This window comes from Scyliorhinus torazame, chromosome 3 (genome assembly GCF_047496885.1).
Source record: "Scyliorhinus torazame isolate Kashiwa2021f chromosome 3, sScyTor2.1, whole genome shotgun sequence".
Classification (NCBI taxonomy): domain Eukaryota; kingdom Metazoa; phylum Chordata; class Chondrichthyes; order Carcharhiniformes; family Scyliorhinidae; genus Scyliorhinus; species Scyliorhinus torazame.
Window position 1 is genome coordinate 121,036,378 of NC_092709.1, and position 22,049 is coordinate 121,058,426.

At 47.1% G+C, this 22,049-nt stretch overlaps 1 protein-coding gene across 7 annotated transcripts in view; it reads left to right on the forward strand.

Moving 5' to 3' along the window:
* ugt8 (UDP glycosyltransferase 8) overlaps positions 1-22,049 on the forward strand; it is a 347,377-nt gene that overhangs the window by 20,268 nt on the left and 305,060 nt on the right. The window contains exon 1 of one of the 7 annotated variants that reach the window (XM_072496165.1): positions 11,286-11,422. The exons of the other annotated variants lie outside the window; for them this stretch is intronic. The gene's annotated coding sequence lies outside the window, so the exon portion shown is untranslated. Of the gene's footprint in view, positions 1-11,285; positions 11,423-22,049 lie in introns of those variants that run through there. 7 annotated transcript variants of the gene reach the window in all.

A 22,049-nucleotide genomic window follows, 5' to 3' on the forward strand; every position in this document is an offset into this window, starting at 1 on the left:
TTTGCAGTTTTAAGTTTCAGTTTGAAAAGAGCTTGGGTGCAGTGAGCTAGATCTGCTGTGATCTCTGCCATGAAATACTATCTCTGGATCATTTGGGTGATTTGAACTCATAATAGTAAAGCCTTTAACCTGATGTGTTTCTGTTTAAAGGTGTTAAGTCTCATGGATGTTGAAAGGAATAATTGAAAGACTATTTAGTATTGTAATATGTTCGGGGTTATCTTTGAAGTAAGGGGTGTTAAGAGATCCAATGTTTATTTAAGAGGTTAAGTTGAGTTCATTGAATAAACATTGATTTGTGTTTAAAAACCCACGTGTCCATAATTGTAATCCCACACCTGGAGAACAAGCGGTGTGCTCGGAAAAGCAACAATAGCATTAAAGGGGAGGTTGGTTGAACTCCATGATACATTTTGGGGTTCTGAAAACTCCTCTCCCATAACGGGTACCACAGGAATCGGTGCTGGGACCCCACCTATTCACAATATATATTAATGATTTGGATGAGGGAACAAAATGTAACATCTCAAAGTTTGCAGATGATACCAAATTTGGTGGGAGGGTGAATTGTGACAAGGATGCAGAGATCATACAGCAAGATCTGGACAGGTTGGGCGAGTGGGCAAACAATGGCAGATGCAGTATAATTTGGATAAGTGTGAGGTTATTTGTTTTGGAAGCAAAAACAGGAAGGCAGATTACTACCTGAATGGTTGTAAATTGGGAGAGGAGAGTGTACAGCGGGACCTGGGTGTCCTTGTGCACCAGTCGCTGAAGGTAAGCATGCAGATGCAGCAGGCGGTAAAGAAGGCTAATGGTATGTTGGCCTTCATTGCAAAACGTTTTGAGTATAGAAGCAGGGATGTGTTGCTGCAATTGTACAGTGCCTTGGTGAGGCCACACCTGGAGTAGTGTGTGCAGTTTTGATCTCCTTCTCTGAGGAAGGATGTTCTTGCTCTCGAGGGAGTGCAGCAAAGGTTTACCAGACTGATTCCAGGGATGGCGGGACTGTCATATGAGGAGAGATTGAGTAGGTTAGGATTGTCCTTGCTGGAGTTCAGAAGAATGAGGGGGGATCTCAAAGAGACTTATAACATTTTTAAGGGACTAGACAGGGTAGATGCAGGGAAGATGTTACCAATGATAGGTGTGTCCAGAACCAGGGGTCACCGCCTGATGATTCAGGGAAACCATTTCGGACAGAGATAAGGAGACATTTCTTCACCCAAAGAGTGGTGACCCTGTGGAATTAATTGCCACAGGAAGTAGTTGATGCTAAAACTTTGAATATAATCAAGAGGCGGCTGGATACAGCACTTGGGGAGAATGGGATCAAAGGCGGTGGGGGGGAGCAGGATTAGGCTATTTGTTGGATGATCAGCCATATGTACGGCATTCTGGAGAGATCAGAGTAGAACATACAGTGCAGAAGGAGGTCATTCGGCCCATCGAGTCTGCTCCGACTCACTTGAGCCCTCACTGCCACCCTATCCCTGTAACCCAATAACCCCTCCTGACCTTTTTTGGTCACTGAGGACAATTTATCATGGCCAATCCACCTAACCTGCATGTCTTTGGACTGTGGGAGGAAACCGGATTATGCGGAGGAAACTCATGCAGGCACGGGGAAACGTGCAGACTCCACACAGACAGTGGGCCAGCGTGGAATCGAATCTGGGACACTGGCGCTGTGAAGCCACAGTGCTATTCACTTGTGCTACTGTGCTAACCAACAACAGTAGTATCTGTTATTATCATCAATACCTGAATTTCCCCCCCCCTTCAAAAAATAGGAAATTAATTAAAATAAAATTACATGGCAGGGGGGTGGGCACGGGAGCAATAGGTCAGAAGGTGAGAGCATTGAGGGAGAACTAGGGAATAGGGACAGTGTGGCTCTGAGGCAGAGCAGACAGGGAGAAGTTGCTGAACACAGCGGGTCTGGTGGCCTGAAGTGCATATGTTTTAATGCAAGGAGCATTACGGTAAGGCAGATGAACTTAGAGCTTGGATTAGTACTTGGAACTATGATGTTGTTGCCATTACAGAGACCTGGTTGAGGGAAGGGCAGGATTGGCAGCTAAACGTTCCAGGATTTAGATGTTTCAGGCGGGATAGAGGGGGATGTAAAAGGGGAGGTGGAGTTGCGCTACTTGTTCGGGAGAATATCACAGCTGTACTGCGAGAGGACACCTCAGAGGGCAGTGAGGCTCTATGGGTAGAGATCAGGAATAAGAAGGGTGCAGTCACAATGTTGGGGGTATACTACAGGCCTCCCAACAGCCAGCGGGAGATAGAGGAGTGGATAGGTAGACAGATTTTGGAAAAGAGTAAAAACAACAGGGTTGTGGTGATGGGAGACTTCAACTTCCCCAATATTGACTGGGACTCACTTAATGCCAGGGGCTTAGACGGGGCGGAGTTTGTAAGGAGCATCCAGGAGGGCTTCTTAAAACAATATGTAGACAGTCCAACTAGGGAAGGGGCGGTACTGGACCTGGTATTGGGGAATGAGCCCGACCAGGTGGTAGATGTTTCAGTAGGGGAGCATTTCGGTAACAGTGACCACAATTCAGTAAGTTTTAAAGTACTGGTGGACAAGGATAAGAGTGGTCCGAGGATGAATGTGCTAAATTGGGGGAAGGCTAATTAGAACAATATTAGGCGGGAACTGAAGAACATAGATTGGGGGCGGATGTTTGAGGGCAAATCAACATCTGACATGTGGGAGGCTTTCAAGTGGCAGTTGAAAGGAATACAGGACCGGCATGTTCCTGTGAGGAAGAAAGATAAATCCGGCAATTTTCGGGAACCTTGGATGACGAGTGATATTGTAGGCCTCGTCAAAAAGAAAAAGGAGGCATTTGTCAGGGCTAAAAGGCTGGGAACAGACGAAGCCTGCGTGGAACATAAGGAAAGTAGGAAGGAACTTAAGCAAGGAGTCAGGAGGGCTAGAAGGGGTCACGAAAAGTCATTGGCAAATAGGGTTAAGGAAAATCCCAAGGCTTTTTACACGTACATAAAAAGCAAGAGGGTAGCCAGGGAAAGGGTTGGCCCACTGAAGGATAGGCAAGGGAATCTATGTGTGGAGCCAGAGGAAATGGGCGAGGTACTAAATGAATACTTTGCATCAGTATTCACCAAAGAGAAGGAATTGGTAGATGTTGAGTCTGGAGAAGGGTGTGTAGATAGCCTGGGTCACATTGTGATCCAAAAAGACGAGGTGTTGGGTGTCTTAAAAAATATTAAGGTAGATAAGTCCCCAGGGCCTGATGGGATCTACCCCAGAATACTGAAGGAGGCTGGAGAGGAAATTGCTGAGGCCTTGACAGAAATCTTTGGATCCTCGCTGTCTTCAGGGGATGTCCCGGAGGACTGGAGAATAACCAATGTTGTTCCTCTGTTTAAGAAGGGTAGCAAGGATAATCCCGGGAACTACAGGCCGGTGAGCTTTACTTCAGTGGTAGGGAAATTACTGGAGAGAATTCTTCGAGACAGGATCTACTCCCATTTGGAAGCAAATGGACGTATTAGTGAGAGGCAGCACGGTTTTGTGAAGGGGAGGTCGTGTCTCACTAACTTGATAGAGTTTTTCGAGGAGGTCACTAAGATGATTGATGCAGGTAGGGCAGTAGATGTTGTCTATATGGACTTCAGTAAGGCCTTTGACAAGGTCCCTCATGGTAGACTTGTACAAAAGGTGAAGTCACACGGGATCAGGGATGAGCTGGCAAGGTGGATACAGAACTGGCTAGGCCATAGAAGGCAGAGAGTAGCAATGGAGGGATGCTTTTCTAATTGGAGGGCTGTGACCAGTGGTGTTCCACAGGGATCAGTGCTGGGACCTTTGCCCTTTGTAGTATATATAAATGATTTGGAGGAAAATGTAACTGGTCTGATTAGTAAGTTTGCAGACGACACAAAGGTTGGTGGAATTGCGGATAGCGATGAGGACTGTCGGAGGATACAGCAGGATTTAGATTGTCTGGAGACTTGGGCGGAGAGATGGCAGATGGAGTTTAATCCGGACAAATGTGAGGCAATGCATTTTGGAAGGTCTAATGCAGGTAGGGAATATACAGTGAATGGTAGAACCCTCAAGAGTATTGAAAGTCAAAGAGATCTAGGAGTACAGGTCCACAGGTCATTGAAAGGGGCAACACAGGTGGAGGCATGCTTGCCTTCATTGGCCGGGGCATTGAGTATAAGAATTGGCAAGTCATGTTGCAGCTGTATAGAACCTTAGTTAGGCCACACTTGGAGTATAGTGTTCAATTCTGGTCGCCACACTACCAGATGGATGTGGAGGCTTTAGAGAGGGTGCAGAAGAGATTTACCAGAATGTTGCCTGGTGTGGAGGGCATTAGCTATGAGGAGCGGTTGAATAAACTCGGTTTGTTCTCACTGGAACGAAGGAGGTTGAGGGGAGACCTGATAGAGGTATACAAAATTATGAGGGGCATAGACAGAGTGGATAGTCAGAGGCTTTTCCCCAGGGTAGAGGGGTCAATTACTAGGGGGCATAGGTTTAAGGTGAGAGGGGCAAGGTTTAGAGTAGATGTACGAGGCAAGTTTTTTACGCAGAGGGTAGTGGGTGCCTGGAACTCGCTACCGGAGGAGGTAGTGGAAGCAGGGACGATAGGGACATTTAAGGGGCATCTTGACAAATATATGAATAGGATGGGAATAGAGGGATACGGACCCAGGAAGTGTAGGAGATTGTAGTTTAGTCGGGCAGCATGGTCGGCACGGGCTTGGAGAGCCGTGTGCTGTACATTTCTTTGTTCTTTGTACAACCTAACAGAGGTACATAAATAATAGACCTTTGGGGTGCGTGCCGAGTGAGTTGTCGACATTCAAAAATCCGTGTTTAATAGGGTTGAGTTGTCGTGCGGTGGTGGTTTGTGTCACCATCAGAATTTGGTTTAGAAATCAGTGTTGAATGGGATAAGATGTTTCCTGGGCGGAGATTAGTGCCACCCACAGGCAAACTGAGTAGGGTATGGTGTTTCCTGGGGCGGGGATTCGTGCCACCCACATGAGAACGGAGTGGGGTAGGGTAAAGAGTTGGTAGCTGGGGCTGCGTGGGCTTGGCTATTCTCCTGATGTAAATTGGCTCATCCGGAAGCTGCGCCACGAAAGAAATATGTAAAGACTCAATTGCAGCGTTGTCTTTTTCTGCCATGAAGGGAAAATCACATATAAATGTGTAAATAGGTGAAGACTCAATTGCAGTAAGAACGGTTATGTTATTTATCCCTCAAACAGACTGCTGTTGATCGGAGGGTTATGACACAGTATAGCGTGAAGTGGGCAGAGAAAGCTAATTACAATTGGAACCAAGATATCCTGATGCCTCCTTTTTAGAGGAGAGAACCTACGTGGGTGTGCTTTGGCTACCGGGTATCCACTGTGCTATCAACTCTGGTGGCGAGTCCCGGGTCAAGCGGTTCTGGGAGTCCTGGTACCAGGGGGGCCGTCTCTTGATTCATTTGCTTGTGGTATATGTACCCTGATGGCCCTGGACATTGTGATTTTGAAAGATTATTTGATTCACGTCCCTGGTCGGAACAATGTATAGGTTGTCTTTAAGGATTCGGCCGTCTTGAAGGGGGTGTGTTCAAAGGAGGTGGGGTATGCCGCTTCTTGAATCTGCTTCAGGACTTTTGTCTGGCTGAGTGTTACCGCTTTGATACGTTCGATAACGGTCAGTTGACGGAAATTTCCTTTCTGGTCTCCCTGTTTGGCCAATTCATCTGCCCTTATATTCCCAAGTGGGGAGGTGCAGTGGTGGGCCTTAACTTTGATGATGCCGTAGTCACTGCCTTTGGTGGCCTGTCACATAAATGCACCTTAATAGGGGCGCTGAGGGCAGAGTTTCCCATCTGCAGAGACAAATCCCTTTGCTTCCCACAATGGTAATAAGGCTGTCAGGCTACCTCACATGCATGCTTTCTGCTGAGGTGGGGAACAGGTTGGGGTGGCTGAACATCTAAACTATGGCTAGCTCTGCAGCCTGGGAACTTTGTATGGGAAGTTTTAAGGCTATTTCCCTTGGGGGGGGGGGGGGGGGGAGTGGCTTACCTTCCTCACATAAATGCTGCTTTCTGTTTCCTCCTTCCACCATGGAAGACCAATCTACAAATGTTTTAAAGTGCTGCTGTCCTTGGAGGTTCCATCCTTTTGTTTTGGCAGGAATGGCCGCTTGGGGTCATTTACTACCAGGACCTGACATTTGTGTGGGTCCCCACCTTCGGTCAGGCCTGCGAGGAAGGTGGGGACAGGGGTATGTTTTACTGCGATATCTTAGCCCTGGAGCATGACCATTCATCTGGGTATTTTATTCTGGCTGACCATCCCATCTTTGATCCATCCATTCAGTCGTCGTTGTATGGGGGGTTCAGTGAGGATAGTGAGGGGCTGACTATTTAAATTGAAGTGGTGTACTGCCCAGAATGGGCAGTGCGAATGGGAGATTGGGGCCAGGCACTTTCAAGGCAGGGGCATTTGCTAGGGATTGTTTGAGATCTGAGACCGCCTGTGTGCCGGTCAGTCCATTTCCATAGGATATTTTTCCATAAGAGTTCGGAAAGGGAGCAGCCTTGGTGGCAAAACCATCGATGTGGTTTTGGCAGAACCCCACCAAGCCTAGAAAGGAGCACAACAAGTTCACGTCCTTGGGTTAGGGAAGGCGTATGACAGACTCGATCCATTTCCTTTCAATCTCCTGCTTCCCTACTGTACCCAAGTAGGAGACTTGTGGCTTCGTGATCTGGGATTTCTTGGCATTTACTTTTAATCCTAATGTAATGAGTAAGTTCTGTTCGAGGTGTTCCTCTCTGGTTTGAGTTTGGAGGTGGGCTCGTCTGTTTAATGTCCGTTCCCACGTGCGGGTCATTTCCCGCTGGCCCAGGCTTCGTTGATTAACATCTTCGGGGTCATAATTCTTGCACGCTTTCCAGTTGTCGTCGCTGGCATGGATTATTCTGGTGTGGATCGCTGGTGTTGGTCTAATTGAGCTCACTTTAACCGCCCAAATACACCAATGAATTGATTCCAAAGCTGACCAGCTCCCTGTCGGATGCCACAACCACCCTGCAAGGTTCGAACACCCCGATTGCTTTCACAATGTCAGTCTGTTGGGTCATGGTGTAGGGTGTCACGTTGAGGTTCTGTCATCCTGTTTGTCACCGGATTCATGGGAGGGGGACGGGATTGGGTGGTGTGGTCAATTCCAGTGCTTCAAATGGGGGTGAGGGTTAACAGTCTGTAGTGGGGCTGACCGTCGCATAGGCACAAGCATCCTCCTCTAATTCACCCCATTTTACTTCTGGATCATTGCCCCCGGACTGTACAGTAAAAGCGATCACTGCTCTCCTTTCGATAGTTAATTGAGGTTGTAATTTTTCTATCTCGTGCAGGCATTTGTGGTTGCCTGTTGTGCGGGCACCATGCTCTTTTCCTGTCTGATGCAGGACTTTCACTGCCTCTTCCAGGTCATTGCAATTGTTAACCTCTTCTAATTGTTCCAGCGTGGTGTGTCTCTCACGGACTGCACGCTGCGCTTTTAGATGAGCCTTCTTGCCCTGTAACTGAAATTTGCTCATGGATCAGGTTACTATTCCTTTCCTCGAGCTGCTGGATGCGTGCACTGGTACCTTCTAGATCATATATCAGTTGTGTCATCTGAGCTTTGATCTGAATTAGTTCTTTCTCTCTGCCTCTGAGCTGTTCTAAACAACTGACAATCAAAATTGCTTTCCTTCGTTTGGGGGCCCCGTTTACCCAATTCTTCATGGGCATGCTTCCAACAAACCTCTCCTCGGATCCTGGATCCGATTTTGGGATGTCGCACCACTCTCCCCATCTGGGTTTTTAAATTCAAATACGTGCGGTGGACTTCCTCCCAATCAGCACGACTAGCTATTACAGTTCTTTTAACGTTCCGAGTTTGCAGCGAGGGGTATGAGAATCAATTGGGGTAGGGGTCCGGTTTTCACTAAATTCCCTCCGACAGAGTATTCCAATTCTCTTGGCTATCCTGACTGAAGACGCAGTTTGGAAACCTGGCGTTCCAGACACCCAATTCGCTGGTTGAAACCTGTATTAATCCTTCACTCACTGAAAACTGACCTTCACATGGGGAATTTGCCCTCTTTCTTGAGGCTCAGAAGGAGTGTTGGAGAAAATGGGGTTCAACTTCGGAGTAACGTGGTCACTTCTTATCGTAGTTCCATCTGGGGTGCCACTGTTGTATCTGTCTAATTCAGATACTTTCAACCAGTTAATTTACTTAAATGTTTTAGCTAAGGGTCCTTTAATACCGAGAAGAACAAAATACAAACACAGGTATAAATTCAAACACACTTTATTAAATATATAATAAATTAAATATTTTTTTCACATAAATTTAGAGTGTCCAATTCATTTTTTCCAATTAAGGGGTAATTTAGCATGGCCAATCGACCTAACAGGCACATCTTTGGGTTGTGGGGGTGAAACCCACACCGACACTGCGAGAATGTGCAAACTCCACACTGACAGTGTGCTAGGATTGGACCTGGGACCTCGGTGCAGTGAGGCAGCAGAGACCACTGTGCCACCGTGTTGCCCTCAATAAATGAAATATAACCTGTATATTACCACAAAATATGTCCTATAGGAACCCAAGATTAGTTTATGCTATCCGCAAAGATGGCTTGGTAGGGCTTTGGATCCGATCCATGAGTTGCTCTGGTCCGTCGTCACGAAGGCTGTTCCCGCTGGCAGTACCTTCCTTCCTTCTCTGGTCGGTCAAGGACACCTCCCACGTTGAGTCTTCACTCCCGAGGTGTCCAGAATGCCTATTTTTATCCCCCTTCGCTTTGCGCCCTTTGTTACTTCCTTTGACTTTCTGCCAATGGAGATTCGGGAGCGGGTTGCAGTATTCAATGATCTGATTGATGCCCGATTGACCGGGCATCTGGGCCCACCCCAGGTGTCTATCTGTGGTGGTGTTATTCGCATGTACACCAAATAAGGGCACGGCGGGAATTCTAGGTTCCTGAGTCTGGCTTGATCTGGGCTTTCAGGCTTGCAACAATAGACTGGTGCATATCAATCGGATCGATTATCCCTTGATGGTCGATTGACAGGGCAGGTCCAGGCATGTATTGGTAACGAGACTGTTTTCAGATGGGATTTGTCCCAGAATACTGGGCCAGATGGGATTGATCCCAGAATACTGAGTGAAGCAAAGGAGGAAATTGCTGGGGCTTTGACTGACATCTTTGTACCCTCATTGGCTACAGATGAGATCCCAGAGGACTGGAGAACAGCTAATGTGGTACCGCTGTTTAAGAAAGGTAGCAGGAAGAATCCAGGAAACTATAGGCCGGTGAGCCTCACATTGGTAGTAGGTAAATAATTGGAGAGAATTCTCAGGATCAGGATTTATCCCCATTTGGAAACAAATGGACTCATAAGCGATAGACAGTATGGTTTTGCGAAGGGGAGGTCGTGCCGCACTGATTTGATCGTGCTTTTTGAGGAGGTGACGGAGATGATTGAGGGGAGGGTGGTGGATGTTGTTTACATGGACTTCAGTGAAGCCTTTGACAAGGTGCCTCATGGCAGACTGGTACAAAAGGTGAAGTCACAAGGGATTAGAGGTGAGGTGGTAAGATGAATACCGAACTGGCTCGGTCACAGAAGGCAAAGGGTAGCAGTAGAAGGGTTTTTTTTTCTGAATGGAATGTTGTGACTAGTGGTGTTCCACATGGATTGGTGCTTGAGCCTCTGTTGTTTGTGGTGTACATAAACGATTTGGAGGAAAATGTAGCCGGTCTCAGGAAGATGACACCAAGGTTGGTGGAGTGGCAGATAGTGTTGAGGATCGTCAGAGGATAGAGCAGGCCATAGATAGATAGGGCAGAGAAATGGCAAATGGAGTGTAATCCAGACAAATGTGAGATAATGCATTTTGGTAGGTCTAACATAAGAGGGGAATTGTACCGTAAATGGTAAAACTCTTAGGAATATAGAAAGTCAGAGAGATCTGGGCATGCAGGTCCACAGATCTTTGAAGGTGGCAACACAACTGGACAAGGTAGTCAAGAAAGCATACAGAATTCTTGCCTTCATTGGACGTGGCAAGTCATGCTACGGTTGTCTCGAACCTTGTAAGGCCGCACTTAGAATATTGCGCACAATTCTTGTCGCCACACTACTAGAAGGATGTGGAGGCTTGGAGATGGTGGTTTACCAGGATGTTGCCTGGCCTGGAGGGCGTTAGCTATGTGGAGAGGCTGAATAGACTCAGACTGTTTCCATTAGAAAGTCGGAGGATGAGGGTGACCTGACAGAGGTCTACAAGGTTAGGAGGGGCATGGATAGAGTGGATGGGCAGGCACTCTTTCCCAGGGTGGAGGAGTCAGTCACCAGGGGGCATAGGTTTAAGGTCCGTGGGGCAAAGTTTAGAGGAGATGTGCAAGGCAGGTTTTTACGCAGAGGATGCTGAGTGCCTGGAACGTGCTGCCAGGGGAGGTTGTTGAAACAGATACATTAACGGTGTTCAAAAGGCATCTTGACAAACACTTGGTTAGGATGGGTATAGAGGGATACGGCACCAGGAAGTGCTGAGGGTTTTGGCCAAGGTTGGTATCATGACCGATACAGGCTTGGAGGGCAAAAGGGCCTGTTCATAGAATCATAGAATTTACAGTGCAGAAGGAGGCCATTCGGCCCATCGAGCCTGCACGGCTCTTAGAAAGAGCACCCTACCCAAGGTCCACACCTCCACCCCATCTCCATAACCCAGTAACCCCACCCAACGCTAAGGGCAATTTTGGACACTATGGCAATTTAGCATGGTCAATCCACCTAACCCGCACATCTTTGGACTGTGAGGGGAAAGCGAAGTTCCCGGAGGAAACACACGCGCGCACGGGGAGAATGTGCAGACTCCGCACAGACTGACCCAAGCCGGGAATCGAACCTGGGACCCTGGAGCTGTGAAGCCACTGTCCTATCGTGCTGCCCACTGTTCCTGTACTGTATTGTTCTTTGTTCTTTGTTCTACATTTAATTAGCTGATTTCCACTCAGTTAGTTTTTGGGATAACCAATGTACCCTGAGGAAAATAATATTCTGACCCAGCTAGTAAAAATACGTACTGTAACCTCCCCAGCCCAGAATGCTTAGGAACAAGTCATTTCAGAGTTGATGGTGGCTAGGTCCTTAAAAGAGATGAACGGTTGCCACGTCAGGTAGAATCTCTCCAACTGATGACCTACTTAATTTTCCAGATGTAGAAATGACATCCAAGTCACCCAGCCAGGCGGATTCACGAGGTGGTGTGGGAGACCTCCAACTAAGCAATATTCGCCTCCTGGCCAAGAGGCAAAGGCGAGAATGTCTGCCCTCACCCCAGAGTGAAATGCTGGTGAGTGAGACCCCAAATATAGCTGCTAATGGACATGGTTCTAGGGCAACCCGTAGAATCTTAGATAATGTGTTAAAAAATTAAACTCAGCAGCTAGGAAGTTTGGGACGAGACCAAAGCGGGAGCGTGGTTAGCTGGCGTAAGTGAGCATAGATAACAGTTGTCTTCCACACCCTGAAAGATCCCACTCATCCTTGCCTTGATCTAATGCATTCTGTGTAATACCTCAAGCTGAATTAAGGGCCAAAGATGAACTTGGGAGAGGTAGGGCCTCAAGATCTACAAGGTCATCTATGTGCAAATCCACAAGAGATAGGTGAGATCTTAAATGAATACTTATCATCGGTATTTACTGTTGAGAAAGGAATGGATGTTGGGGAACTTGGGGAAATGAATAGTGATGTCTTGAGGAATGTACATATTACAGAGAAGGAAGTGCTGGAAGTCTTATAGTGCATCAGGTAGACAAATCCCCGGGACCTGATAAAATTTATCTCAGGACGTGGGAGGCTAGGGAGGAAATTGGGGATCCCCTAGTAAAGATATTTGAATCATCGAAGCCACAGGTGAGGCGCCTGAAGATTGGAGGGGGTAGCAAATGTTGTGCCTTTGTTTAAGAAGGGCTGCAGGGAAAAGCCTGGGAACTACAGACCGGTGAGCCTAATGTCTGTGGTGGGTAAGTTAGATATTCTGAGAGACCGGATCTGCAGGCAAGAGAGGCAAGGACTGAATAGGGACAGTCAGCGTGGCTTGTGAGTGGAAAATCATGTCTCATGAATTTGATTGAGTTTTTTGAAGGAGTAACCAAGAAGTTAGATGAGGGCGGTGCAGTCGACGTTGTCCACATGGATTTAGCAAGGCCGTTGACAAGGTACCACATGGTAGGTTGTTGCATAAGGTTAAATCCAGGGTGAGGTAGCCAATTGGATACAAAATTGGCTTGACGACAGAAGAAAAAGGGTGGTTGTAGAGCGTTGTTTTTCAAACCGAAGGCCTGTGACCAGCGATGTGCCTCGGAGATCAGTGCTGGGTCGGCTGTTATTTGTTACTTATATTAATGATTTGGATGAGAATTTAGGAGGCATGGTTAGTAAGTTTGCAGGTGACACCAAGATTGGTGGCACAGTGGACAGTGAAGAGCTATCTAGGATTGCAAGGGGATCTTGATCAATTGGGCCAGTGGCCTGATGAATGGCAGATGGAGTTGAATTTAGATAAATGAGGTGGTGCATTTTGGTAGATCGACTTGGGGCAGGACCTACTTAGTTTTTAAATTAAAAAAAAAAAAAAAATTTAAGAGTACCCAATTAATTTTTTTCCAATTAAGGGGCAATTTAGTGTGTTCAATCCACCTACCTTGCACATCTTTGGGTTGTGGGGGCAAAACCCACGCAAACACTGGGAGAATGGGGCAGCACGGTAGCATTGTGGATAGCACAATTGCTTCACAGTTCCTGGGTCCCAGGTTCGATTCCGGCTTGGATCACTGTCTGTGCGGAGTCTGCACATCCTCCCCGTGTGTGCGTGGGTTTCCTCCGGGTGCTCCGGTTTCCTCCCACAGTCCAAAGATGTGCAGGTTAGGTGGATTGGCCATGATAAATTGCCCTTAGTGTCCAAAATTGCCCTTAATGTTGGGTGGGATTACGGGTTTATGGGGATAGGGTAGAGGTGTTGACCTTGGGTAGGGTGCTCTTTCCAAGAGCCGGTGCAGACTCGATGGGCCGAATGGCCTCCTGCACTGTAAATTCTACGATAAAATGTGCAAACTCCACACGGACAGTGACCCAGAGCCAGGATCGAATCTGGGATCTTGGCGCCGTGAGGCAGCAGGGCTAACCCACTGCGCCAGCGTGCTGCCCTAGGACCTACTTAGTTAATGGTAGGGTGTAGGGCAGAGTTATAGAACAAAGAGTTTGAGGAGTACAGGTTCATAGCTCTTAGAAAGTGGAGTCACAGGTGGACAGAATGGTGAAGAAGGCATTTGGCATGCTTGGTTTCGTTGGTCAGAACATTGGGACGTCTTGCTGAAGTTGAACAAGACATTAAAAAGGCCACACTTGAAATACTGTGTACAGTTCTGGTCACCCTATTATAGAAAGGATATTATTGAACTAGAAAGACTGCAGAAAATATTTACCAGGTTGCTACTGGGACTTGATGGTTTGAGTTATAAGGAGAGGCTGGATAGTCTGGCATCTTTTTCCCTGGAGTGTACGAGGCTTAGGGGTGATCTTGTCGAGGTCTATAAAGTAATGAGGGATGTAGATAAGGAAGATAGTCAACATCTTTTCCCAAAGGTGTAGGGGAGTCTAAAACTAGAGGGAATGTGTAAGGTGTGAGGGGAGAGATATCAAAGGGTCTAAAGGGGCATTTTTTTCACACAGGGTGGTGAGTGTCTGGAACGAGCTGCCAGAGGCAGTAGGAGAGGTGGGTACAATTTTGTCTTTTAAAAAGCATTTAGACAGTTATATGGGTAAGATGGGTATCGAGGAATATGGGTCAAATGTGGGCAATTGGGACGAGCTTAGTCGGTTTCCTCCCACAGTCCAAAGATGTGCAGGTTAGGTGGATTGGCCATGATAAATTGCCCTTAGTGTCGAAAATTGCCCTTAGTGTTGGGTGGGGTTACTGGGTTATGGGGATAGGGTGGAGGTGCTGACCTTGGGTAGGGTACTCTTTCCAAGAGCTGGTGCAGTCTCGATGGGCCGAATGGCCTCCTTCTGCACTGTAAATTCAATGTTAATCTATGTAAAACCTGGGCGGCATGGTTTCATGCTGTAAACCTCTATGACTAAGCTCAGTCTGGAGCAGGATAAAGTGGAGTTCACCCTCTAGAGGGCCTCTGTCCAACTCTCATCAGTAAGCGTAGGATTCACTTGCTTCATAGAATCAGAGAAAAGTTACAGCACAGAAGGAGACTATTCGGCCCATCTTATCCATGCCATCTTGAGGACACCGAGTTGCCCTTTCTAATCCTACCTCCCTACCTAATCCCACCTGTGGGTCTATAGCCCTGTAGTTTAGAGCATTTAAGATGCAGATACACGTACCTTTTAAAAGAGTTGAGGATATCTGCTTCCACCAGGGTCCTAAATGACCCTCTTATGGACTGACCTCATAAACACTACACCTCTGTATGCTTCGCCCGATGCCGGTGTTTATATTGTTACATTGTGTACCTTGTGTTGCCCGATTATGTATTTTCTTTTATTTCCTTTTCTTTTCATGAACTTAATGATCTGTTGTGCTGCTCCCAGAAAAATACTTTTCACTGTACCTTGGAACATGTGACATTGGAGTGAGTCAGGTCCTTAATTTACAGAAGTAGGTCACTTGCATAAAGCGATACCCGATGCTCTACCCCATCCCGACATATCCCTCCACTGATCAACTCAACGTGATTGAGAGGAGTTCAATAATTAAGGCAAAGAGCAGTGGGGAGATGGCGGGCCTGACTAGTGCCCCTGCCCAAGGGAAAGCATTCTGAATTTAGATGTATTTTTTGTTGGCCTTGGGGCATTGTACAACAGACTTATCCAGGAGGTAAATTTAGGGCTGAATCCAAATCTCCACAGAATCTCGAGTAGATAGTTCTGTTCTACCCTATCGAATGCCTGTCCCTCATCCAAAGACACTGACTTCAGGTTCCGGAGTAGTGGTGGGGAGTGGGATAATGTTTAAGAGAAGTTGCACATTGGCCGACAACTGCTGGTCCTTTGCAAAGCCTGGCTGATCCTCCGATATTATAACTGGGAGGCAAGGCGCCAGCAGCTTAACGTGCCATATATAAAAGTGAAATTGGTTGGTATGATCCACATTCTATTGGGTCCTTGTCCCCCTTGAGGAGCAAAGAAATTGTGGCTTGAATGAGGATCAGGAGTAGTGAACCCCTGGACAGTGAGTCGTTAAACATGTCCATTAGTGAAGATGTTCCAAGAGCCTTTTCAAAAACTCAGTTGGAAAGCCGTCAGGACCAGGGCTTTGCTAGATTGTAGCAGCACTTCAATATTTCTCCCGAGAATAGGGGGAATCCAATTACTACTGTCCTCGATGGACAAGATATGTAGGTCATCTAAAAGAAACTCACCTGATGTATTCAGAAGAGGCTTTGACTCGTATCGTTCACAGTAGTACGAACTGAAAGCCGCATTGATCTAGATAGGAGTGGAAACTAGATTCCACTCCTTGGGCGAGATTCTCCGACCCCCCGCCGGGTCGGAGAATCGCCAGGGGCTGGCGTGAATCCCGCCCCTGCCGGTTGCCGAATTCTCCACCACCGGATATTCGGCAGGGGTGGAAATCACGCCAGTTGGCGGGCCCCACCCCCCGCGATTCTCTGGCCCGGATGGGCCGAGGTCCCGCCGCTAAAATGCCTGTCCCGCCAGCGTAGATTAAACCACCTACCTTACCGGCAGGACAAGGCGGTGCGGGCGGGCTCCAGGGTCCCGGGTGCCCCCACGGTGGCCTGGCCCGCGATCGGAGCCCACCGATCCGTGGGCGGACCTGTGCCGTGGGGGCACTCTTTCCCTTCCGCCTTCGCCACGGTCTCCACCATGGCGGAGGCGGAAGAGACTCCCTCCACTGCGCGGGAATGCCGTCAGCGGCCGCTGACCCTCCCGCACATGCACTGCCCGGAGATGTCATTTCCGCGCCAGCTGGCGGGGCACCAAAGGCCTTTTCCGCCAGCTGGCGGGACGGAAATTCGACCGGCGTGGGCCTAGCCCCTTAAGGATTCCGCACCTTTGGGGCGGCGCGATGCCTGACTGATTTGCGCCATTTTGGGCGCCAGTCGGCGGACATCGCGCCGAAACCGGAGAATTTCGCCCCTTGTTCTGAATCCTTGGAATCTGTAACCTGAGAGCCAGAAGGCGACCGGCCTTCTTCCCATGTTCAAAAAGGTGCCCCTAGAATGTAATTGATGTGCAGCCTTGCCTGTAGATCGCAGTTCAAATTGGAGCTGATGGAGTCAGAGACTTTGGTATGGAATGATCAATGGGTCCAAGACACAGTTCAGGTCGCCTCCCAGAATCACATGCTGTGAATCCAGGTCGGGGAGGGAGTTCGCCAGTGAGTTTAGAAAATTTGTGTCATTCCAGTTGGGAGCATAGATGTTTATTAGGATTGCTGGAGTGTTTGCTAATGAACCACAGACAATAATATAGTGACCAATAACCTGTAACCTGAGAGGAGGAAAGTTTTATTATTTTATGAATTAGAATTGCCATGCCTCTAACCCTACAGTTGAAACCGAGTGAAAGACCTGTCCCACCCAGTTTTTACAAAGCAGGTGGGTTTCCTGTAAAAACACAACTTCAGAGTATAGATTGTTAAGATGGGCAAAAGTCCTGACCTGCATCACAGGGCCATTTAGACCCCCAACATTCTAGATTACAAAGCAAAGTGGAGGTCCTGTATTACTCCCTGCACTGGAGTCAGCCATAGCCATTAAGGAATATCTTGGAAATCTCGACCCTTCTAAGATCACAAACAAGCCAAGTCATATGACCTTATAGACAAAGATCTGTGGACACCATCCGCCAACTAATACCCTTTTTCTCAACCCCCCCACCTCCTTCCCTCCACTCCCCAACAATATCTTATCCCCAAGTCCCTATTTAACAAGATTCTACGAAAAGTAGAGCTCCGATTCACAAGCTGCTTGTGAAGAACTGCAGCAAACCCTCATCATTCCCGTGAGCTTACCTCATTATTAACATTAGCCAGGAGGCTCTCCTTTCAACGATATACATAAAATACAGCACTATTACAATTTGCAATGCGATGATAAAAAGCACATGTCAAACTGACAACTACAAACCCCAACTTCAGTGAAAACAAATAATATGAAAATATAAAAACGCATCGGTATACATAATAAAGCAAACAGGAAGAAGTATTAAACAGAGTCCAAGTTAATTCCTTGAATAAAGGACTTCTTCCGGAGAATCAAAAAAATGATCCTTCTCCCCTACCGTCACAGAGGCAGGCTGGGTAGATCATACCAAGCCTAAATCCTTTTTGATATGGGATTAAAGGAAGCTCTTCTATTTGCCAGGTTTGAATTCAGATCCTGGCATAAGTGAATGGAGTGGCCCTCCCACTTTTATCTCCCAGTGTTCCCTGGCCCAGCAAAGGACCAGCTCTTTTTAAAATAGTGGAACCGGATGATGAGCAGTGGTTCCCCAGCTCGAGGCCTCAGTTTCAGAGAGCGATGTGCCTGGTCTAGCTCCAGGGAGGACGCAAACCCCATCCCCCCACACACACACAAACACCGTTTTATATAACATATTAGTAAAGTATTCAGTAGGGCTGTAATTCTGCCACTAAACTTTGCCAATGCTTTTCCAATTCCACCGCCTCCATGCGGCCGATGTTGGCCATCAGAGGCGTGATGGTAGTGAAGGAGGAGAGCCCGCCCCCGCCATCTTGCTTAGTGCCGAGCCCTACAACGCCTTCGAGTCTGATGAGTGATTATGATCTGAATCATGCTTGCTTGCTTTTTTTGGCATTTTTCTAAGGAGGGTGCCTTCCAACGTCGAGTTGAGTTATAAAGTTGTTCTGATTGTCCATCGCGCTTCGAAAAAGGTATTTTTAATGGAGAGCCTCCACGTGTGTGCTATCCCCCCCCCGCATGTGTGCTACCCCCCCCCCCCCCCACATACGTCACCAGAAGCCAAATTTTCTGCATTTTCGAATGTCAGAATGTCTAACCACAAGTGTGAGAACCGAAAAGCATGAAGCATAAAACAGTGAAAACATTGCACAGCAGTAATGAAAACATGTTTTACTTAAACAAATACTCCATTTTAAAGTAATGCACTAAAATGATGCCATGAGTTGATTGGGTCTGCTCAAAAAGTTTCTGGGCAGCTGGTTTACAAACAATAGATTTCTGGACTGGACATATTTCATTGTATTGAATTTGGATCATGAAGAGATTGGGCCTGGTTTTGATGCTCACCACAGCCAAATAGTCAGCTCGCATACCATCTGGGCTCACAATGAAGGTCCACTGTGGTAAGATGATGCTTTTCTCAATCAGCTGGCCACGCGTGCATTTATTGCATATTCTTCATTACCGTTGAGAAGGTGCTGGTAAGCTGCTGCCTTGAACTGCTGCAGTCCATGTGGTTTCGGTCGATCAACAATGCTATTAGGGAGGGAATTCCGGATTTTCACCTGGTGACATTGAAGGAACGGCAATATATTTTCAAGTCAGGATTATATGGGGGTCCTTCAGCTGTAGTGTTCCCATGCATCTGCTGCTCTTGCCCTTCTAGATGGTAGCCGTGTACCATCTACAAGATGCATTGTAGGAACTCACCAAGTTTCCTTAGGCAGCACCTTCCAAACCCATGACCACTACCATCTAGAAGGACAAGGGCAGCAGATAATGGAAACGCCACCACCTTGAGGTTTCTCTCCAAGTCACTCACTACCCTGACTTGGAAATATATTGCTGTTCCTTCACTGTTGCTGGGTCAAAATCCTGGAACAACCTCCCTTAAGGCACTGTCGGTGTATCTGCACCACATGGACTGCAACGGTTCATGAAGTCAGCACACTTCCACCTTCTCAAGGGCAATGAGGGACGGACAACAAATACTGGGCTAGCCAATGAAGCCCACATCCCATAAAAATGAATTTAAAAAAAAAAAAAGTAGGTTTCAAAAAGGCATTTTGGCCTTTATTGCAATGGTGTTGGAGTTTAGAAATATGGAGGTTTTGTTGTAATTGTACAAGGTGTTAGTGAGGCCACACCTGGAATACTGTCAGTTTTGGCTCTCTTCCCTAAATAATAATCTGTATTAGTGTCACAAATAGGCTTGCATTAACACTGCAAAGAAGTTACTGTGAAAAGCCCCTGGTCGCCACATTCCGGCACCTGTTGGAGTACACTGAGGGAGAATTCAGAATGTCCAATTCACCGCACAAGCAAGCCTTTCAGGACTTGTGGGAGGAAACTGGAGCACACATTGGCGGCAGTCCAAAGGCGATTCATCAGGCTAATTCTTGCGATGAGAGAGTCGTCCTCGTCCTATCAAGAGAGACTAAATAATCTGTGTCTGTGTTCCTTGGAGTTTAGAAGAGTGAGGGGTGACCTTATTCAAACAGAGTCAGCCACCTTACTGTGATTCTGGAGTCACATGTAGGCCAGACCAGGATGGCTGATTTTGTTCCCTAAAAGCTATTTGCAAATCACATGTCTTTATGACTATCTGATATTTTCATGGTTACCCTTTATATTCCAGGTTTATTAATTGAATTATAATTCCACTGCCATGGTGAGATTTGAGCCCATGCCACGAGCATTAACTTAAGCCTCTGGATTACTAGTCTAGTGACATTATTGCTGAAGAAATTCCAACAATTTTGCCATCTTCCTGCTAAACATGAAGGAAAAGTATTTGCCTCCTTGTTGCCTTTGTCAAACTGCAGACCTTTGTTGAACATAAACTATCCTGAATCCCAGTGTTTCAGAAATGGAAAATCCACAGTTGCCACTATCTTTAGTCCAGCAGCTGGAAGAAAGAATCTGTGAATGAAGGAGAGCTCTATGTTGCCTTCATTCATCTTTCCAAGACCTGTTAGCGCAGGTGAGCTATTTAAGCTGCTGAAGAAAATGGGCTGCCTGCTGAAGTTGCTCGGTGTGATTTATTTTTCCATGACAACATAATAGGTTAGATCACCTATGATGGAATAACATTGGAACCCTTTGAGACCCGCTGGGGTCAAACAGAATTGCATTCTCATGCTGACACTCTTTGGCATTTTTTTCTCTTTGATATCATATCATCTATAGAGGGGTGTCCACTTGCATACCAGAACTGACAGTGCCCACCTGAGATCCAAGCCAAAAGTGTGCAGAGTCCTCAGTTACTCAACACCAGTGAAGTCCATACCGAGGAACACATTCTGGTCGAATGTCTTGAAGAGTTTAGTTTGACCATTAGGAAGACTAATATCATGCCATAATGCCATCTCAGAATTGACAATGGTTAGCACTATGGCTTCACAGCGCCAGGGTCCCAGGTTCGATTCCTGCTTGGGTCACTGTTGGTGCGAAGTCTGCACTTTCTCCCTGGGTCTGTGTTGGTTTCCTCCCAGCGCTCCGGTTTCTTCCCACAGTCCAAAGATGTGCAGGTTCGATGGATCGGTCATGCTAATTTGCCCTTATGTTAGATGGGGTTGCTGGGTTACGGGGATGGGATGGAGATGTGGGTTTCCAAGAGCCGGTGCAGACTCATTGGGCAGAATGGCCTACTTCTGCACTGTAAATTCTATGATTCTATGACAATGATGCTGGAGGTTATTAGCATCACGCATCCAGGTTTCGCAATCACCAGCAATCCGTCACTTGATGCTGAAATCAGCACAGATGTAAGAACTGCAGCTGTTGTTTAAGCTGAGTTGCGTGTGGAACAACAGCAACTGGACTGAGAACAAAAAACTGCATGGCTATCCAAGCCTGCATCCTCATTGTACTCCCCTACAGTAGTGAGACCCAGACAACACCTGCGAAGCAGGAGTCGAGGCTCAACAATTTCGTCCTTTGCTGTTTCGGACCTATCCTTGGCATCACTTGGTAGTGCCAGGTCATCAGTTATGGTTCTGGAGCATTTCACATGCTATGGCGGCACGGTGGCACAGTAGTTAGCACTCCTGCCTCACAGCTGCAGGGATCCGGGTTCAATTCCAGCCTTTGGTGACTGTCTGTGTGGAGTTTTCACTTTCTCCCCATGTCTGTGTGGGTTTCCTCCCACAGCCCAAAGATGTGCAGGTTAGGTGAATTGGCCATGAAAAATTGCCCCTTAGTATCCAAAGGTTGGGTGAGGTGACGTGGTAGGGTGGCGGAGTGGACCTGGATATGGTGTTTGTTCGGAGGGTCGGTGCAGACACAATGGGCCGAATGGCCTCCTTCTGCACTGTAAAGGTTCTGTTTCCATCCGCAGATCCTCACTAAGCCAACAAATTCTGTGCTTGGTGAACTGGCCAATGGGTTCATGACTTGCTGGACATCCATACACTGCTACAAGGACACCTATAGGCAAGATATGAAGATGGTGAACATTGGCTGGGCAGTTGGGTGACAGTTGTGGACCTGGGAAGGGCATTGAAAACGTTGAGCAGAATGAAAAGCTTAACTAACTTGACAAGAGAGCCCCCCCAAAAAGTAGCCAGCAAATCCTGTACTTAGCCCACTGTCTTCATCTGCAGCAGAGTCCACTATGCCAGAGTTGAGCCTCACCAAGCAATATTTAATGCAGAGTTGAAGACAAAGGGGATGAAAGACTGAAGAGAATCAAATGCAGTTCTTTATTCCATGTGATAGTCAAGTTAATATAAATTTGCTGTTCAAGGGCTTTGTGTAAGCTTGCAAGTGAACCATGCAAGGATCTTCCATAATCTTGCACCCTGCCTTAGTTCTGACAAAGTTGGGAGAGAGAAAAAAAATCAAGGAAACCGATGCAGAACTATATTGAGCATGCTGGATTTCTTGTGGTGTGGGTAGTTTGAAAGCGTGCAGATTGGCACAGATTGTATGTTTAGACAAAGCATGGATAGTCTGTATACTGAAATCTGCTGCCCACACTTCTATGCTGTTGAGGTCTTTGTCCTTGCCCAC